Genomic DNA, 21,288 nt, shown 5'->3' on the forward strand with positions numbered 1-21,288 from the left:
CATTTTTTTGCATTGTTTCAAATTGCGTCATAAACAAATATTTTTACTGCACGAAAAATTTGATAATGTCCTCAATCCTTATTCCTTGCCCACGACTGAAGAAGTTTTGATATTAATTGAAGGCGTTGTTAAATTTATTACGGTAATGGTCATTTGTGGTATTGTCTGAATAGTGAATTATTTCATTAAACTTATATGTACCATAAATTAGACGTTCAGCTAATTAAATACACGGCACGGACGAGCAAATGTCACATACTAACAATTGTTTATAACTGTAAATGAATGATAAATCTATCGAGCGTTAAAAAACTTTTATGATCAAGCAGGCCGTGGTTTTCTTTCTCTTTTTGTAGTCGATATAAATACTTTGACATTTCTTTCGAGTACATAACCTCACATTAATCATCATTTTAATCATATTTTATCTACCGTGCCTTCAAATAAATTCGGAATTAGAGTAGGCTGTGATTTATATATTTTATCTAGTAACGGTTGGTAATAGACGTTTAATGCGTGTACTGTGCTGTCCAAGGTCATTGCTGTGCCTTTAAAAATTGTATGTTACCAACTTCATAATAAAATCACAGCCAACTCTAATTCCGAATTTATTTGAAGGCACGGTACATGTTTGACTTTTTGCAAAACAGAAATATATTATAAGTAACAAATTATTTAAAAGATGTTGAATAATATACAGGGTGTTAGTAAATGGTTGGGAATAAATTTCAAGGTGAATTCCTTACGAAAAATGTGGCTTAAAACCTAAATAAAGTTTTTGTTAAAATGAGTAGTTTTCTAAAAAAAAAAAAATGTAGTCCACTGTTGGAGAATTTCTCTAATTAGTTCATTTGTCTGCCTAAAATCGCATTAGTTTTGATTTTTTTTTTAATTTCAACGTTCCACGTTTAAATTTTTTCTCAAAACCATTATTTCGCAGTATTCAAAAAAAAAAAAAAATACGGATATGCCAGAATACATTTATTTTTCTTTTTTTCTTTTTTTGAGAAAACTACTCATTTTAACGAAAAACTTTATTTAGGTTTTAAGCCACATTTTTCATAAGGAATTCACCCCGAAATTTATTCCCAACCATTTACTAACACCCTGTATACACACCCAATTTCAAAACATGTTGTTTTTGTGCATTGCAGCGCATTGGAAACATTTTTTATCTGCGGAAGGTTGTTTATTTCTTCAATCTCATTTCTTCTGCGCTGTTTAAGTTCATCTATATTATTAATTGAGTCTGAAAATATGAGGGTTTTGAGGTATGGCCATAAAAAGAAGTCCTACGGTGATAAATCGCAAGGATCATGGAGGAAAAGGAATCGCTTACAACTTATGAGCCGATTATCAAAAATGTTTTGTAGCATTGTCAGAGTTCGATAAGTACCATAGGGAGTTGCATCATCTTACCGGAAATAACTTTGCTGGATTGCTGGGACTCATCATCGTTTAACTAATTCAAAAATGTCTTCCTGAAACTGTATTGTATTGATATCAATTAATTATCAAACCATCGTGTCGCACAACGTAGCCCAAGAAAATTCTAGTTCATTATTTCTGAAAAAGACTTTTTGCAAAACTCACACCGCTGCTTGTTTGTTAAACAAACGACGTTTGTCTCCTATAATTTGACACTTGATGAGGCTACGTCATACCCAACGGAAACAAAAGCAACCCCCAGATCACGTGATTACGGATTTTTTGAACGCTCGATATACAGTGCAATCGCTGTAAGGAAAATTGACATTTTAGAAACCTTTTGTGAATTTATAAAACTAATAGAGACATTAGAAGTGGAATGGTTTCCTTGTAGTTCATTACAAACTATCCGTTTAGTTTAAATTCATTATGGTCGTGTAAATTCAAACAAAGAGATATAGGTGCAAATGATGAACTGAAAAAATAAACGAAATGTAGAGCAAAGGGGTAGCAACTCATTAATGGTGGTGCTTCTTGTTTTAATTATCTCTGTATAATTACCAGGTTTTTGCACTTGTGTCATTAAAAAGCCTCAGGTAGTTAATTAACTTATTTTGAATGAAAAATAGAGTACTACACGACTACTCCATTGTGAGTGAAATTCTTGGCTCACTTTCAGGGACGTTTTAACAAAAAGTTGTTATTTTTTATTTCGGTTTGAATCCTTTGTTGCAACTTACCCAAATTCTTGACATTTATATCTTGATATGAACGTAAAAAATACTTTAGATTCCCACTCTGTTTGCAAGATATATTAGGTTTAATGGTCACAGTCAATTAAATATCAATTTAATTTTAATTGCCATGAAATTGTTTAAACAATCGTTATCATGTATGTTTGACGTGATAACAAATATATGAAATAAGAATATAAAACGTTCTAATTTGACACTCAACAAACCAGTGACGTTTCAGGAACTAGGGGAGAAAAGAGCAACTCTGCAGTCAACGTCGTATTATTTTGTATTATTTACTTCGCTGTAAACGAAGCGAGGCCAATATTTTTCGCCTTATTTCCGAGGTGCTAAATTTCATTATTTTCAAAGTAGAATTTAATCTTAGAATGAATCAGGGAACAAGCGAAGGCTTTTATCAGATTTGATTAAAACATGATCATATTGTAACGGATCTATTGTGCGCTTTTCAAAGACTGCGTAAAATAAAATAAAAAAGTGTTACAGATTCGAGTGATAGTCCCTTTTGTTCTCTGTTTTTATTCTGTTTCGGGGGTGCAACTTGAGAATTAAAATTTACCTTAGCTTTTGTTGTTGGAATAAACGAATTGTTGCTTATTATAAAATAAGAAGAAGGAAAATGAAATTAGAGCAGACTGACAACATAACAGCAATGGCGATAGATTGTTTATACACTGTGCAGAACAATGAAGTGATATTTTCAGTTTTGTTTATAAAAATGTTTAACAATGACCAAACAGTTATTTACGAACCGAGTGCGAGAAGATATTTTTCGCGCATGAGCGCATTATTTGGGCAAATGTGCCGAATACATCTTCGTGGATCCAGGTTTGTACAATATTTTTTGAAACGAACATTAGCATTTTTAAATTATTACCCAATATGTTTCCAATTTAGTCTGTCTGTCGTAGTTTTTGATATGGAGATGTATATTTTACGCTGTGTATATTTTACGTTACATCGAAATAAAGTGTACATTTTTTATTTTAAGCGGTTTGTTTACCTTGCCCAGAGCGAGAGATTGTTTAGTGAACACGGTTTTAGGCAAGGTAAAAAATGTATTGTTTCTTTTTTTAAATAAAACAAACTTCCTGCGATCCGAATTGAGAAAAATGTTTTATTTAAAATGAAATTTTTTATTCGACCGATAGAAAATGATTGAAATGAGATATTTCTTTGTAATTTTATAACTGGGGAAGATTGAGAAAACTGACCGTTTCCCTTAACGTCTTACACAACTTAGAAACTGAAAGTGAGTTAAGGTATTGGAATATTGATAGCGCGAAGTTTAAACAACTCTTGCTAAAGTGAACGGCACCGATATTTTACAAAAAACACGGGATTTAAATTCTAAACGTGAACTTTGTTAGAAGGCGAGAATTGTGGGATTTGGGACTTGCAAGAAAAGGATTTAGGATGCCCTTCAGATAATTTTTTTTTGAAAAAAAAAACAACTAACAATTGAGTAACTCACGCTCTCAGAAATTGAAAAACAAACACAAACAGGCATTTTTCAGACATTTTTCTTGACGAAATGATACAAAGAAGAGTGACAGAATATTTTATTATAAATGTGAAGCTCCGGAAATAAATACATATATGTGATGTCTCAGAGATGTGCGTTGTAAATTATAAAACTGCAGAATAATTGAATGAAAAACATTTAACAATAAGACACAAAAACTGTTAACAATAAACATAACTACATAACATTTTTAATTTACAATGCAATGATTAAGATCTTCTGTCAAATGCTATCGCGCGTTCAAATGAAATCCTGGCTGAGTAGGCGTTGGAAAAATTAAACCGTTTAGAACAGTGTAAAGTTTGAATTTCCCGCGGTTTGACATGAATGACATTTATTTATGTTTAATCGGGACATAATTGAACATGTTTGTTTTCCGCAAAGGGTGCCCTTAGATATTTGCTTCGAGAATAGGAATCGTTAAGTTATTTTATTTTTAATGTAAAACATTGCAGGAAGAAAAAAACAAAGATTTTTTGGTTAGCTGTCAACATGCTCCAATTAATCTACGCTTTAAAAAAGCACAACAATTGACGGTTTCCAACGCCTTCCCAGCCCAGGATTTCATTTGAACGCACCATATTAATGTGTAATAGAACAGTTTCTCTATTTTGTGACTTGTTTATTATCATCCGTCATTAAGAAGATATTACAAAATGCTGACAAAAATGTTTAAGTCATGCGTAGCTGTCCTCTGACTTTACGAGGATATTTGGTCAGTAGAGACTGTCTTAAAAACATGTCATTTTCTATAATCTGAAATAAGCATCCTTTCGAACGAACTCGTTCATAAATGACACCATTCACTGTTAATGTATTCAAAAACGTCTTTTTTTAGTATAAAAAAAGTAGTTTATGGTTGGTCTTGTTAAGTTTCCATTAATTTTCAAAATTGACAGTATGCTGGATCATATTAAAAAGAAATCCTTGTTGGAAACTGTTTTGTTACTTTACTTTGGAATCAAAACACAAATAAAAAGCGCCAGAAGCTTTCTGGATTTATTTTTGTTTCTCAAATGCAGATAGATTCTATTTTTTTTTTGTTATTAAGTACTCGCTTGAAATCGGATAATCTCAAGATCGCAAATGAAGACGCGAAGCGGCACACGATAATACTTGAAGGTATTAATAATTTAAAACTAAAATGTGTCGTAATTAAATTTTACTAATTTAGGTGCTTTTAAGGTCGTTTTAGCGTAACGCAATTGAGTGGGCGTTTATTTATGTAAACCACGTTTCCAGCTGGGGCTGCTTTGCCTTGGTGGCATCAAGAAAGGGTTCATAAGTGATTTTTCAGCCTCTTCAATTAATTAAGGGACACTTTACGTCCGCCGTATAAAGTGCCCCTTACCGAAATTAATGTCAATCGAGGGTTCCGCCGTGGAGGCGTTTTGATTCCGGAGCGGTCCAACGGGACTAATTAGACCGCCGTTACCCCATTAATCATTCATATCGGCCCCTGCTCCCAGATACGCCACTGCCCCCTAAAAAGATAACCGCTCCGCAATTATTGTTTTTGTCGGCGGCGACCAACGGTAAAAACCACTCGGCTGACCGCGGGGCCGCTCCGGCCCTGCGTGAGGTGCGTTCCAGACCGGCCGCGACCATTGACATTATCACAAACGTCAACAGAAAAAATTAGCCATTAGTCAACATTTTTGAATAATTGACCGACCCATAAACCGTCCGGCCGTGCAATCGGCTCTATTAAAACAAACCCGAACCGTACAAACAAAGCATAATGGACATCTCACCTGAATAAATTACCTTTATAAATAAGAAAAATCCATATTTGGGGTAGGTTCACGCATGCTCCACGGCCATGTGGAGGGGCGTGAGTGCATTCATGGAATTATCAGCCGGCTGTCAACACGCCGAAGTCAGTTGCGGACGCGGCGTTGTTGAGGTTAGTGTCGTCGTCAACTTCCGGCGTGTTGTTGGTGTGTTTTGTTGGAGACGTTGTGGATAAAAGACAGGTAAGACAGGAACGCCACTACAAAACGGCACAGAGGGCGCTGCACACGCACTTTCGACTTTACCAACTCGCACGGCTCCGTCCCTCCTCCAGGTTAACGGCTCCGGTCGCGTTATTGTGCCAATTCAATTAATTAATCGAGTCGCGTCTAATTGTTGTAACAATGGGGTGAGCTCGTTAAAACCGTCTTTATTGCACTTTGATGGGCCGCCGCAAAATCAAAACAAAAGACGACGCGCGGTAGTCCACGCCGGCACCAATTTTCAATAGCGCATCGGCCCAGTTCGGCCTGACGGATGGGCCCCAATTGCAGATTTATTAGCTAATTATAGCGGCGGGGCTGCCGGCCCCCGGCCGCAATCGATATCATCGCAAACGATGATTATTCAGAAATTGACACTTCTTGCAGTGACAGTGACAAAGGAATGCGAGGGTGAGAACAGGCCGTCTAGATTTAACAAGACGGTCTAATTAATTAGCGGCGGTCCAGTTCCTCTACAAAATGATAAAATAATATGTAATGTGACGACCACGTTGGATAATGTTCTCACGGCAGCTCGTACGGATTTCAGATTTTTTCGTGCATGTTCCGTAATGGGATTTCTCTGTAATGAGGCGGCTGTGAGATCCCAAACATTCGATAAACGACACTGTTGCGAAATCGGGTTTTTTGCAACGACGCATAATTATCATTCGCATATCTTTGGCTGATCTTCGACGGGTTTTCGCCCGAATCGTGTTCACCTTCCGTTCTGATCGCCTCTTCTTCACATGATCAATATTTACCATCGAATTGGATTCTATGTTTACCCTCTGACCTCTCACTGCTGCCTAAAATTTTCATGTTGCCTGTCAAACACCAGCTAGACCTACAAATGTCAAAACCACGTGACCGAGGTGTGGGATTTTTTCCGCGTGAGCGGTGTGGCAACAACACCAATAAATTAACAATATTTGGGATCAAAGTGTGGCCTATTTCCGCCGGCTGATAACGATTACTGCATTTTTTGACCTTTGTTGTTATGCTGGACGTAACTTTTGCCACAGCCGACTGTTGTTTTGTCCCAGCTCCAGACGTTGCGTCGTCCATCAAGATCTGATTTTTACAGAAACGAACTTATTTTGAGCATCATGAATTATTTTTGTTCTTTTGGTGGTGTGCCCATCAAACCATCACTGCTGGCGTCTGTATAGATTACGATCGTTTATTAAATAAACAATTTATTTTTGCAATTTTTTTAATATGGCGTTGATTGAAAGGTGTCATATTTACTCATTGCTCACAGAAGACATTACTGAAGACGTTTTGTACACTATACAGCGCCTCTTCAAATAACTACAGTATACACAGTGTCTCTCTTCCACCCATTCCCTCGTTCCTAATCCTTACTATTTACAGATGGCGCTACCGACTTACCGCCACTCACAGTGACTCTATAATACAGTCACTGTAACCTCCACGATAGTCATTTTTTTCTTAATCTGGATCGAAACCGCACATACGCAACGTTGTTAACTCATTTCTTATTTATTTACTTATTTAACAGTTACGTGTGGGTTTTTACGGGTTGGTTCAATTGCTCTAACTGTCGAGGATGATGCGATTCTTCTAGGCAGGTTGCGGAATTGTAATTTGAAATTTCGCGTAGGTATCTGCCCACAAAACCGTAAACGTTTCTTTGAATGGTGACAAATAATTCAAGAATTCCAGATACATATTGTTGGCGAATAGTCAAAAGAGCCACTAATAATAAATTCAAGAGTCGGCAGACATGTTTGTGACTTGATTTTTGATTTAGGGTTCATTTCAGTCTAATGTGTGTCATTAAAAAGAGGATCTTGTTTGCTGTTGTTACGAATTGCGAGAGATTTTGGATGTGGTGTATGAATTTTGAAAGTGGGCAATTATTTGTTTTTGCAGTATTGGTAACGTGTTCAGGCTCAGGAAGTGAATTACAATATTTGTTCAAGTTTTCAGCGTGTTGTCGATAATTTAAAATTTTTTATTGTCTGGTAACAAGTACACAAAGCATTGTTTGTTAAATAACATGAAAAATGTGTCGTAAATCGTGACATTCATTTGACAGAATTGTTATTGTCTTTTGCCAAACTCTATTATTTTCGTATTTTTAAAAGAAAGGCATAGACATTTTCAACACCTCATGAAGTTTCTCAATACTTTTCTCACACACGAGTTTATTATCTTTAGAATCCAGACGAATAGAAAAAACACACGATTGATAATAATCTTTTTGTAGTTGTACTAAAACATGTAAGTATTATTATTATAACTAGTTTCGCAGACCTGTTTTGAGGTATTTATTATTTGATAGCCCATTATTAAGAAAATTACACAGTCCAGGATAATTATCGCATCGAGAACGTTTCGAGACTTTATCAATAAGCCCCTTTTTAGATTTATTATATGTTGGGTGTATAATAATTTCTTGGGACGATAGCCTATTATGAGATATTTATTTCGCGATAAGTGTTATCTCGATTCAGAATGATTGCCACCGAAAGCAGTGAAGAGTGTAATGATTCGTTTGTCCCTCTTATTTATCTGCCTTGACAACCGATGCTTGCTAAAATAGGAGAATCTAAGCGGTTTTGTAAATTCCTCCGACGGTCAGTGTCGAATGCAAATTGCTCCCATTTGCCAATCTAATTAGCGCGCCATATCGAAGTGGAATCGCGTACGTGTCAGTCAGTAGATTGGCTATTTAAGAACATTAAAAAATAATTTAACCAGATTGACATAAAAACAGACAGCACTACATTTTTGTATATATTATGTAAATACAGATTCGGAAAAAATCAAGGAGATGTATCGGGTGTTCATTTAAATTTCCGGTCAAAGTTGGCGTTGAAGAGTCGATTGTGAACGCACCACGGATCAGCTGTTTAAATCTTACGTTTTGACACGAGTGGTGCGTTCATAGTCGACTCTTCAATATAAACTTGGGTCGGACATTTGAATGAACACCCGATACATTACGTACATAAAAAAGAATTAAGTAATCTTCTAATGCTGCGAAAATTCTTAGCATACACTATATTAAATGTTGGCATGTTGCTAAAAGATTTTAGCGTTTTTGGTCCCTTCTAGGTTTTCAAACTTTTTTTTTGAAATACGTATACGAAAATACATCCATACGATTTGGGTCCTATCATATTTTGATTGATTTTGCCGAATTCTTTAGATCATGTGGGAGCTTTTAGTTGGGCACTAAATAATTAATTCATCATAGTATCGATTTTATAAACTGGTTCAACTCCACGCCATGATGTACGGTCAGAGACCATTACGGATTCACCTTCATACTAATCTAACTGTCATGATCGTACGTCCAGGATCAATTCCCAGTTGTAAGCCCTACGCGTGTAAGATGTTCCATTAGAAATTACATATTCTGCTTGACCTATACTTCGTTCACTTCAGCAATAATGTAATCACGTGCACACCACGCAGTCCTTGTGCTATCAACGTCGAGAAGGCTTCGCCCCTCGAGAAATAGACTTCTTTTTATTAATTGTATGAATTATGTGCATAATTGAATAAAGTAAACATATAATGCACTGAGATTAATTAAACAACAGTGATGCCGTTGTTTTATTGCAGTGAGCGTGCCGATACCTTGTTTACATGCGCTTTCTGTCTTTTATCGTTATATCTCTGTTTAGCCCTGTCCAATATCGAGCAAGCAGGCGAAAATCACATTGTTTTATTGGTATAGGTATAGCTTAAGTAAATGAGATTCAGTTTTGTTTACTTTAGTTTTGTTTTTGTTTTCACTTCCGAATTAACCACTCTGTAGTTATTCGAATCTGAGGATTCCCGATAGAACTTTAATTTAGTTCCATCGCAAACCAACAAGTTTTCCACTTCCAGCTCGTCCAGTCATGTTGGTGGGTGGGATCGATTTTGATATATTAAATGTAGACTTCGGAGTTTATGGATCTCTAGAATCTGAAGGTGGAAAATGTTATGAATTCCGCTAGTCTTGTTTAGATTCCGAATCCAAGAAAGACCTCACCATTTGCACAAGATATCCTTTTATTCCGCATATAGTTCCGAAAACATTTAATGTTCAATACTAATTTTCTACAAGATGGTGATTTTGGGTCTTGATCTTTCTACTTTTAGCAATAGATCTTGAAGGGCTCGTGCGTTGCAAAAACTACATGTCATTTTTAAAAAATTAGATCTTAAAACACCTGCATTTGGTCCCACGATGTTGAAATGATGCTCCTTCAAGATTTTTACATTCTTTCAACTACTTCCTCATTTGTAGAAGTTTTTCATTTAAGGAAGGAGAAAAAGTCTGGAACGGTCAATCTGGGGAGTAGTCAAACAAAACTTCATTATTGACCGTTCCAAAAGTTGAACTGATTCCAAAGATTTCCAGAAAATTGACACCATTATTATCATCATCATTATCTTTTGCTTCCTTTTCTTCTGGGGTGTGATAGTGGCGGATCTCTTCCATTAGCCTACAAATCCTCTGAAGAAATCGATTGGATCTTTCTTAAATTCGTTCTTCTTTGTAGTTTGTTTCACAGTCAGTGAACGCTACACCCACCTTACAGAGAGCTTCGTCATGCTTCTCTTGTAAGATCTGACGCAACAATTCAGGTGCAGTGCACGCGATCTTATTTATTTCAAGACCTTTCAGTTCTTGATCCTTCAGTATCACATTCAGAATTTCAGCAATGTTCTCCTCAGTTTGACTGTCGGTGGGCCAATGCAAGAATCATGTTCTGTGCTCTAGAACCACAAGCAAATAAAATACGTTTGCTTCAGCAGTTTTCTGTTTCTAATTTGATTTCAGTAATTAATCTACTTCCTCATACAGAAATTTTATTATTACAATGATTTGAACAGGTTGCTTTCAAACATCTACTGATTGCTTCGAAAATTTTAATACATACCTTTCTACTAGATCACGACTGAGAGCTGAAGGCACTACATACTCTACTGTTTTCTCAATTTCGTTGTAGGTCGTAAAATTTTATTGCATATTATGAGCGCGATTAATGGGCACAATGGTTGGGTTTGAAAAGGTTGGTGCCATTTGCCAGACAATGCAAATATACAGGGTGTTTCTGAAATAGGTGCATTAATTTTAACTGGTAATAGAACTCGTCAAAAGGAACAACTTTTCTATCTACCATTTTGCGGAAAAACGATGTTTAATTCCAAAAAAAATTTGAGAGATTTTTCACTAAAATAGCCCTACGCCACTAAATGCTGCAATGGCTAATTGAGATCAGCGCTAATATGAAAAAAACATCCATTTTCATCCAGAAAACGTGTTTTAACGCCGAAATCGAAATTCAAATAAATCTACCCGTATAGCAAAAAATCCACTTCGTAAGAATCTGGTTGTTTCTCGTTTTTAGGTAGCTTAGTTTTGGAGGTATGAACGGTTTTAGAAAAATCTTTCCTATTTTTTTAAGCCATTGCGCAACGTTTTTCGCCGAAATGGCAGAGAGAAAAGTTGTTCCTTTTGATGAGTTGTATTACCAATTAAAATTAATGCACCTATTTCAGAAACACCCTGTACAAAATGTACAATACAACCCTGCTTAAAATACCTATTACCTACTAGAGTGGTAAACTAGGATCTATAAGCCCCGCAAGGTCTTTAACTTAAAGTACCATAAAATTTTACGACCTACAACCAAATTGAGAAAACAATACATCAGGGTTCAAAATTTTCAAACCGCTCTTCTATTTGCAGTTTGGTTTAAATTTTCTGATAACAAAAGAAAAACTCAGATGGTAGCTGCAATCGACTAAGAAAGCTTCTGGGTCATCCTTTTAAAAGAGGGTCCTGGATATTTTTCTATTACATTATTTCTTCTTGGATAGTGGTACAACTTATTTGTATCTTTTGCTCTTGTTATTTTGCTTCTATTTTAGTGAGCACTTAAAATGTAGGTAATTGACAAACTAGAAGAATTGAATGGAACAGTAATAAAAGTGTTCCGATAGTGATCGTAAGATGTGTATCTGTTAATCAATAAAACGTGTTTTACGGAGTGGGTAGTTAGTAATTTATCAAGCTGACACATTTTCAACTTTTCCTGTTTAAATACTCAATTAAAAAGTGTTAATTTGCAGAAAATTGTTCAAGGCGGACGCTTTGAGCCGCCTCATTATGATAAAAAAAAAATCCGTCGAGCATTTCGATAACATCTGTTGATGTCATCATATCGCGACCTGAACGATAATTTCTTTGAACGATATTGCAGTAATAAATGTTGAAAATGACATTAACCTAGAAGAAAAGGAGGTTTAGCCGCTGTTGTAATTCAACCGACTTAAGTTGCTATAATGGCAGTTGCGTATTTAATTCTGACGTAAATGAGCCAAAACTGTAACAACTACTTGGTAGATACAATCGAGAACGCACGTTTTCCTCGAACTAAAAGAAGTTCAGTCTAAAATGATTGATTAAATAAGCAGTTTATGCGAAACCGAGTCAGGAATGTTGTTTTATCGCCGATTGAACTTCCTTTACTGTGCGATCACAATAATACTGTAATCTGGCTGAACTCTTGGCGAACCAGTTTCAATCAACGTCAAACCTTTTATAATTTAGCATGTCAGCTGTCAAGAGTACCATTCGTGACGTCACCGTGCGGAAATGCTTCCAGAATATGGCAACAGGTACAGATTTCCGTGACGGTTTCCCCGCTCGAATCGATGAAACGACATTCGTCGTTTTTTCCGCCCCCCCTTTGTTATGATTCCATTCACGTCTGCTTGTCCTTGTCTTCCCGGATTTGTCTCCGGGACGCACCGATCCCATCCCCGTCGGATGACAGATCCGGGCCAATAATCCTGGGTCGTCGCGGCGGATAATTGTCCATTTCAATCGTCGTCATGACAGGTAAAAGAAGGGGACCACGTGCCGACCTCGGAGACGCACCGTGCTTCACATTCCTATCGATTCAACGACTCCTGACGGTGGCAGCGTCGCCAGCGGCTTACTAACAGCCCGAACGGTCAGAAGGTGAAGGTGTGGGTCACGTGGAGTTGTCTTTCCCCCGTTCCGGGAGCGTCGTTCATCCCCGGATTTATGTTTCACGGAGGGAATCGGACGCCGTCCCCGAGCCAATTAAAATTGATTCCGAAGAGGCTGTCGCCGAAGCGATGACCCGACAACTATTTTTAAATCTTGGGGAGGGAATAAATCAACTTTCGGTTTTAACTAAGTGCGAATAAAATTATTAACAGGAGAGGCGGGAAAAATCGCCGCCCGCAAGGGAAACAATCGAGCAGCGTCGGTAACAAAGGAAGTCTGTTTATCAAGGCCGAGCAGATTTCCTTTCTTTACAATCGTGTAATTCCTCTGCATTAATTAACGGAGCCATTGTTTTCGATGGTTCTTTTTCGCCGGTTGCTGAACGCATCCCAGGTTCAATGGTCAAAAATGGCCGTGGGAGTGGTAATGGCGGCGGCGTCCAATTCGCAAGCATATTTCCAAAGTTTATAATGCAACGTCCAATTCGATAATTTATTGCTACTATTTCCGTCGGGATAACCTCAGATCTAAATTTGAGTGAAAAACACTCGCGTAATGAGAACCTAAGTGGCGAAGCATGTAATTAACCTAATTTACATTGCAAATGCTAAATGCTAAATTTGACTCCGCAGGAAAGAATTCACGGCGTGATTGTATCTCCCAAAAAGCGTGTATTCTTCAACAACGAAAAAATGGGAAGTTTTGCGAAAGTTTTTTGAAGATTTATTTAGAGAGCGTCAGAAAAGCAAAAACGTTTGAAATATTTTTGTCGAAATCAGAACTGGTGATTTATTCAATCGTGAAATATCTCCAACGTTCAAAATATAAATCAGAATGGAAATATAAATTCCGCCCACGATTATTTGGCGCTGAGTGTTTTATTATTTTGTGTTTTTGTTTATCATGTTTCAAAAATAGTTATTTACAGTACCTAAGAGTGAGGAAGGCAAAGCTTTCGTTCACGCGAATGCAATTGAAGTGAACGAAAGCGGCCTTACTCTCGAGTGCTGTATTTTTGTTCGATACCTTCTTAGAAAGTGAGTCTGTAACTTTGTATTCAAAATTTTAAATAAAAATAAATCACATTTAAATTACGTTAAAATGTACACAGTGGCAGACGAGTGAGTGAAAGACAGTGACCGAAAAACGATGAGCGAAAGTGAAGTGAACGAAAGAGAAACCTTCACCCACTGGTAACTATGGACTCACTTTCTAGGGGGGTATCGAACAAGATAATTAACAATTTTGTAACAAATGCATACTCCTAATAAAACAGATTTAAATTCTATTGATTATTCTTGCTCTTTTGGCCACCATTAAAATTTTCCCGAGAATTTTCCTATTCCAAATTTAAAAAAATCTTGCTTTTCTCGAGTCTATTTTGCAAGATCGACAATTCTAAAGGAATTAAAAAAAGTACATAAATTCCGCCGAAGGTTATTTTCCACTTATTAATTACATATTTATCGCTTTAAAAGAAACGAGTAATTGGAGTACTGCAGAGAATATTACTTTTAAGCCTGTGAGGCGGATTTGTGCAATTTTATTTAAGAATTCGTTCTCTGGGAATTTCGAAAATTTTAAAATTAATATCTCGCGTCCAAATTTATATTATTGATTGAAATTTGAAGCTCCCCGAATATCTTTGAAGAGTGCAGGAAAATGCAAAATTTAGCTGAAAGTTAAAAAAATTCGAATGTGGCATTAACCGAGGGAGAAAATGTAAAAATAAGTAACTAGAATTCAGGGATGAAATGTTGTTTCGACTCCGAAAAAGCGCAGTAGAGAACTTTTATTTCGGAGTGCTGAAATTATCAGGGAGCGTAAAGAATTTTAATAAGCGGATGTCCAGCAGTGCAGAGAATAAAACCGGAGAGTTTAGTCTTTAAAATTTCCAGCAGGAAGTTTGGTGGGCGGCAGTGAAGTGCCAAAACAAACGACAAAATAAAATGTTGCTGGAGATGATAAATGCACGAACATAAAATGGACGAGCTTGGAAGAACAACGGGAGGGAAGTGGAGGATTTGGGGGGCGTCTTGTTGGTCAAGAAGTAGATTGATCGATAAGATTACATTTTATATCTGGAAGTGAATTTTTACAAAATAATGAAGGACTTGTGCTAAATAGTTGTGTTCTTCTGTAAGACCTAGATAAGTTAATTTCAAAAAAATTGAAAAAAAGATGGACAGAAGGAGATAGTAGCTTTATTTCGAAAGAACACGCTAAAAAATATTGCCACGGAAAGAAGGGCAAGGTTAAAAAGACAAAAAAAAGTTGCGGAATATAAATAGGAGAGGAAGAGATTATGAAATTAATCGGGGATTGAAATAAATACATATTTTAAATTGCAAGCAAAAATTAAAAGCTCGTGGTTTTGAGTCTGTTGTTAGAAAGCTGATCAAGCTGGAGTGAAGTTGGAGGTCATAATTTCATTGGAAGAAATATGTACAAAGAAGTTGCTGAAAAAAAGGATTACCAGAAGAGTTTACTTCTCGAAGAAATTTTGCAATAGAGATGATATTAGGAAGCAAATGTCTGGCAAGAAACATTTGGTTCCGTTTGTTCAAAAGAGGCTGAGGAATTTGCAGGAACCATATTTGGGGTTTATTTTGATAAATGAAAAGAAAAAAGTAAAAGTACAACATCTACAAAAAATAAAAGCTTTCTTTCATAATACCATGATGATTTGAGTAAACCGAATATTCATAACATAAGTGTAGTTAGGTGTATTTTTAAATATGTCGTTTTTTGGAAATCTCAAGAGTATTTTTTTTGGAAAATAAACCTTTTTTTTATTGGAAAATATTGTAACGCGTAGAGAACAATGCGATCCATAAGAGCCCCGAAGCAGCACCTTTCCGATTTCCGAATGATGACGACAACGGGTATTGAATCATGATAGCGGCGAAGCGTCGAGGCCTACCTGGAATGTTCGATACAGGGCCGGGATGGGGATGAAAGAGAGTCAATAACTAAGTAGCGAATTTCAGTGTAATTTTCTTGTAGCAAGAAGTTAATGTTCATTTAGTGGAAACTGTTACTCCAAATTAGTTGTTATTGATTTCTACAAGTTTCTTTAAATTGACGAACCCAACTAACTACTGAAGCTAAAATTTCAAGCACATTTTTAAACATTTTTCGTTATTGGAAATTCCATATCTTCGTAAACTGGGATTTTAAACCCAAGATTTCCAGAAAACTAAACTTAGTTGTTACCCGAAGTGAATATTTAAAATATTGGGTTCAGTTGAAAAATTAAACGATTCAAATTCTGTGCGTGCAACTACTGGAAAAGTCGAGGTCTTTAGAACTGAAATCAATGTTTGAAAGTTTGGAATGAATTGGCCGAGTTGAGAGTCACAGAACCGAAGTTTTAAAATGATCCTTAAATAAAGATTCTGGAGTTGAAGACCATCCAAGTCTAGGACAAAAAGAGTAAATTTCAAGATTTTGTTAAAAAAACGAGTGAGGTCTACTGATTGGTGAAAGCTCCAAACTCTGTTTTGATAAACGTCACAATCCAGATATGTTTGAAGCAAGCGTGAGAAAAATGAGCGCAATCCCCAAAATGCATCTAAAACGTGATTCTTGTCCGGATAGCTGAAATATTCAGCAGTTTGAACATTGCAAACGGCAAAAGAAAAATTAGACAGCAAACCTGACGGCATGAACAATTCAATCTCATTTGAAACTCCATCTGGAAGCTCGAACGACATAGAGAGAGCATGAATGAAAAACAACTCTGCTAAACATTGTCTGGCGGTATTGTTGGGAAACTTGGTGTAGAAAAATTCGCTCAACTACAAGATTTTTTACCACAGCGGATGGAAACACAAAGCTCGCAGCGGTGCACAAAAGCTATAAACTTCAACAAAGTGTAATTCTATCCGAGAGTCCAGGTTATGACGACTTGGCCGTCGTGCAGCTTAATAAATAACTCCGGCGTCACCTTCGTTTCCCATTGTTCTTTCAGCTAAAGTTTATAATCCGGCTCCGCAACAATCACGTCAAGACGCTTTCCCGATGAAGAAACAGGTATAAAGTACGTTTTTCAATGGAAGTTGTGGAAGAGTCCGAAGGCGAGGCCAAGAAGCGAGCGAAACTGTTGGCAAATTAGTTTTTCTTTTTATGTGCGCAAAGGATTGTGTCTCTTCTTATTACCATATTTGCACAAAAGCGGCCGTTAACGTTATTATATGACAGTTCTTTGTTGGGATCGGAGTTAACCGATAACCATCTGGCCGCCTCGGAATAAATACGGACTTATTATGCAGAGCACAATGAAGTTTGCAGGCATGAAAGAGTAGTAATTAAGCGAGATGATACAATTAATCGCACTTTCGTTTTCTCGCCGAGGAGGAAAAAACAGCGAAGACGTTCCAGATTTAATCCGGGGCTCGAGTGTTCTCGCAGCCCCGCCGTGGGCCCTCCAAAGTTAATCGCCTTTGTTAATTACACTGCGCAGATTCGAGCAACAACAATAAAAAAATCCCCGAGTCGGAAGTGTCCTCCGGAGGAGTTAGGGCTCCGGTGGAAATAAAGTTGGCAACAAGACCGACGGAAAGAGAACGGGGGAGTATAAATATAATTCAAATGCGAAAGCTCTGGGGTAAGTTTCCGGGGGGGCAATTCAAGACTAGCGTATGTTTATATTCATTTTATTACCCACTCGACACTAAGTGGGGTGGCCATCAAACTTTGGCAATTTAGAAGCAAGTTTCACCGTTCTGTAACCGCTAATTTATTCCACGGACGCCCCAAACGCTTTCCCGGGCCGTACCTCGACGGATTATACGTACAAATGGGTTAGAAATGGATATGTTTATGGGCCGGCGGTTGGGAAAAGTCTAACGAGGGGAAGAGTAATGAAGACGGAGCAGTAATCAAATTAACGGACAATCCGCGGGAAGTAACGACCGAGCCACGACGTGGGGATTCCACCGGGAAGTCGCCGCCGAGAACGCCACAATCTCCGCGAGTAAATATTTAAGCCGCCAACGAAGTTTCCCCCAACTATAAATATTAGAAAACTAGTTAGGAGTTTAGAAATTGCGAGGAGAACGACACGTTCGCCAACTTATCGCGGAACGTTCGTTCACTCAAGTTATTTGCCGGTTTGACTGACAATTTGTCGTGTTTTTCACAAAAGTTTTGATAGACGGCTTCGAAAGCCTAAGTAAACGCGTCCGGAAGCTGTGTACCGAGGATTTCATTAGGTTGCAAAAAGCTGAGACAACACCGTCTTCGGAAGTTGCACGTGCGCCAACCGTCTACGCCCTAAAATAATAGAGACCTGACCTGAGTCAACGGGGAACGTCTTTAAACTTATCCTTAGTTCCTCTATTTGTAATCTTTCGTCAACTTTTGACGGGCCAGAGTTGGTTCACTGGCAGTGTCAGCTTTTTGGTTTGATTGTGCTAATTTGATGGACTCTTCCAACATCTGGATGGTTATTGTTCTCGGTTTGGCCAAAACTAGGTTAAGTGCTGGTTGTTGTTATTAAAAATGAATAAAATACGAAATTAGAATCAGTATCCGTTAGTTAAAGTTAATTATCCTTCAGTCGTGAAATTGAAGTGTATTTAACAAGCATCGACGTTGATGGAAAAGTGGGTGTATAACAAAAATCAATTATAAAAAATGGTGATTTCAAAGGAATTCTCATTACTTGATAGCGGCCTCGATGCCGTGCCTCCTTTTTTATACATACTACAGGCGCTGAAGTATTTCTTGATGAAAATATAAAATATATAATTAAATGATTTCGATCTCGTTTTTAAGACTGTTTATTCCTCTTTTGGTTTACCTTTCTTACTACATATTATAATCCCAAGCCTACAGTTTTTTTCAGTCATCTTATTTAAATATAGGGGAGAAACCGAAAACGAAACAGGTGTGTTATATGACACTTTGTCTGTCGAAAAGCAACCAGACTGGTTAAATTAAATTGCAAGGGGGACATGTAACGTGACTATTTTCGTTCACGTATCTTCAACTAGAAGGTAGGGGTGCACTTCACCCTTAAATACAAGGGGACCAAAAGATTTGCTTTGTAGCAGTGTTTTTATTTTACTGTTACGAACAGTGATTCCCGTGAAAGTCCAAAAAACAGAATAGGAATATATCCTGTTATACAGGGTGTCCCAAAAATGGCGCACTAACGGTGCACTACGGTGTAGAAGAGATTACCGTAAATGTGAGAGAAATGTTAAAAAAATTCTATTGGAGCAAGGAAACCGCATTGGTGTACGTTTTATAAAATACATATGATATACAAGGTGTATTTTTAAAATGTGCCGAAATTTTACCTACGAGGTTGTGGAACAACGTAGAAGACTAAAAGCAATAAAAAAAAATTGTAGCTCAAAAACAAATGTCATTTTATTTTTTGACATAGAATTTTTTAAACATTTTTTCCGAGTTCTACATGAAGCCAGTAGCTCGTAATTAAAATATCTGCACAACTTTCAAAATCACCCTGTATACATATATTAAGTTGTTATAAAAACTATCTTGAATCGTACATATTATCACAAAGTACAAGATCACTCACTACCAATATCTGATCCTGCATAATAGAGAATTTAAAAGCTTTGGAAATCTCAAAAATTATCTTAAATACACTACGACAACATTGCAAGGTAATGATGTATATTTTTGGTTACGTTGTATTATCGTTAATTGCAATAAGTGATTTATTTGTTATATCATCATGGGAGTCAAAATTATAGTAGATTATATCATTAAGAGTAGAAGTGAGTCTTTTTGTGCTGAGCCTAGAGATTGAAGACCGAGACGAAGTTGCGGTTGACAACTGGGCGAAGCACAAAAAGACCTACTCTGAATGATATATTCATACTATTTTATCTTCAAGCGGTTACAGTTACAGTATTCAATATGACAGTAATGACAGTTTTCAAACTTATAATTTTCAAATTTTAAGGCACCAGTAATTCCTAGTTCTCTTGTTGCAATATTATTAGCACTTGAAGGTTCCGTAATATTAGTAAAGTCTACTAAAACGTTTGTGAAATTATATAAATGTTGTATGTATATGTATTACATAAGTAATATCAGCTGGGTAAATTGTAATGTCATATTTTATTTATTTGTTTTGGCAACCATTGCAGTCAATTGCTAAAACGCAAATTTGAAGATTTACTTTTAATGAAATCAAATCTTTATAATAATATTCAGAACTGTCGTTATTTACGTTTTGATAAGAACGAAGTCAATATTTGGAATAAGTCAGATTTGGACATAGTAGTGTTTCACTTTGTGTACAATAAAATCTCTACGAATCCTGCTATTTCAAGTCTGAAATCCTTGAAGCCGCTGATTTAGTTTGGATATCTCTCATAAAACTGAAAATCTCATTTTTTGCTGGAATTCAAGCAGACAATTTTTCCAACGTCAAGTTGTAATTCCACAAGATCATAGTGAAAATAAGAAACACAATGTAAACTCCTCGGATGGTTTTACATCATTAGGGACAGAGTAATGATCCGAGCGAGAATATTATTTCAGTTAATAATGTGGACATATTATAACATTGTATTTAGTAGCTTATTCCTTGAACTCAGGTTGTTTTAAGCATATCGCCCATAATCAACAATAAGTACCTATTAATTCTTGAAAATTATGTTTTAATTAGTAGTAGTGAATTATGTGTGTAACTATTTGATTAATACTAATTGAGATAAGATACAGAAAATAAGAAAAATGTCAAATGTTTTTGTAGAATTTTTGTGAATTTAGATTTTTTTTAAATTATTATCTTTACGAAGATGATAACGTAATTAAAAAAGTGTATGTCACCGAAGGTTATTTTTTGAAACTTTCTTTTTTTGAGGAAAACGTGTAAAAAACAGTTGCGTAGAGAATGTTAATTTAATTGCTATAGTAGATATCAATACCTCTTAATTTTATTTTGTACACGTGTCTTCGAGCTGACTCTTACAAATTTTGAAATTCCTAAATGTTAATTAAATTTTAAACAAATTCACTTTTCCGGTATTAATCACCAAATTCCATTACTTAAATTTGATGAGAATAGATATTGGATATAAATTAAATTTGTTTTATTTTGAGAGCTACGAACTCTCTGAAAATCATCTCCTCAAGCCTCCAATTTGGGACGCTTATTTGTAAATCTTTCAAATTGTTTCTCTAATGTCGAAAACAGACGACTTTCCAACGATTTTTTTCAAAAATTATAGTCCACTTCAGAGCGCGGATGTAAATTGCACTGACAGTTGTTTTGCTACATAACGACTGTTCAAATGAGGCGACGCGGTAGTAAGCATCAAGCTATTTAACCACAGTTTTTTTTTGAACGCACGTTACATGCTGATTAGGTCAGAAGAGACGGTAAATATATTCTAAATAGTTATAGCCAAAACTAATAAGTAATTTTCACTTTTTTTTGCTCCCATTTATTTCCAGACAATGACTATTTGCAAAAGAGCAGTTTTACATAGATTCTTTTGTAAAATCTAACAATAAGAAAGAGTAAATACAGGCAGTATCTTTTACTATCGTGTTTTCATATTTGTTATTTTGTGCGGTTTT

General features: G+C 36.3%; 1 protein-coding gene across 4 annotated transcripts in view; it reads left to right on the forward strand.

Annotated features, from left to right (window-relative positions):
* Positions 1 to 5,542: 5,542 nt before the first annotated feature.
* Positions 5,543 to 21,288, forward strand: part of Pgant9 (polypeptide N-acetylgalactosaminyltransferase 9) — a 153,360-nt gene continuing 137,614 nt past the window's right edge. For 2 of the 4 annotated variants that reach the window (XM_069057186.1, XM_069057187.1), the window contains exon 1: positions 5,544 to 5,684. The gene's annotated coding sequence lies outside the window, so the exon portion shown is untranslated. Of the gene's footprint in view, positions 5,685 to 21,288 lie in introns of all 4 variants that reach the window. The other 2 variants (XM_069057190.1, XM_069057188.1) reach the window with 2 other exon arrangements.

This window comes from Tenebrio molitor, chromosome 9 (assembly GCF_963966145.1).
Source record: "Tenebrio molitor chromosome 9, icTenMoli1.1, whole genome shotgun sequence".
In the NCBI taxonomy this organism is placed as follows: Eukaryota; Metazoa; Arthropoda; class Insecta; order Coleoptera; family Tenebrionidae; genus Tenebrio; species Tenebrio molitor.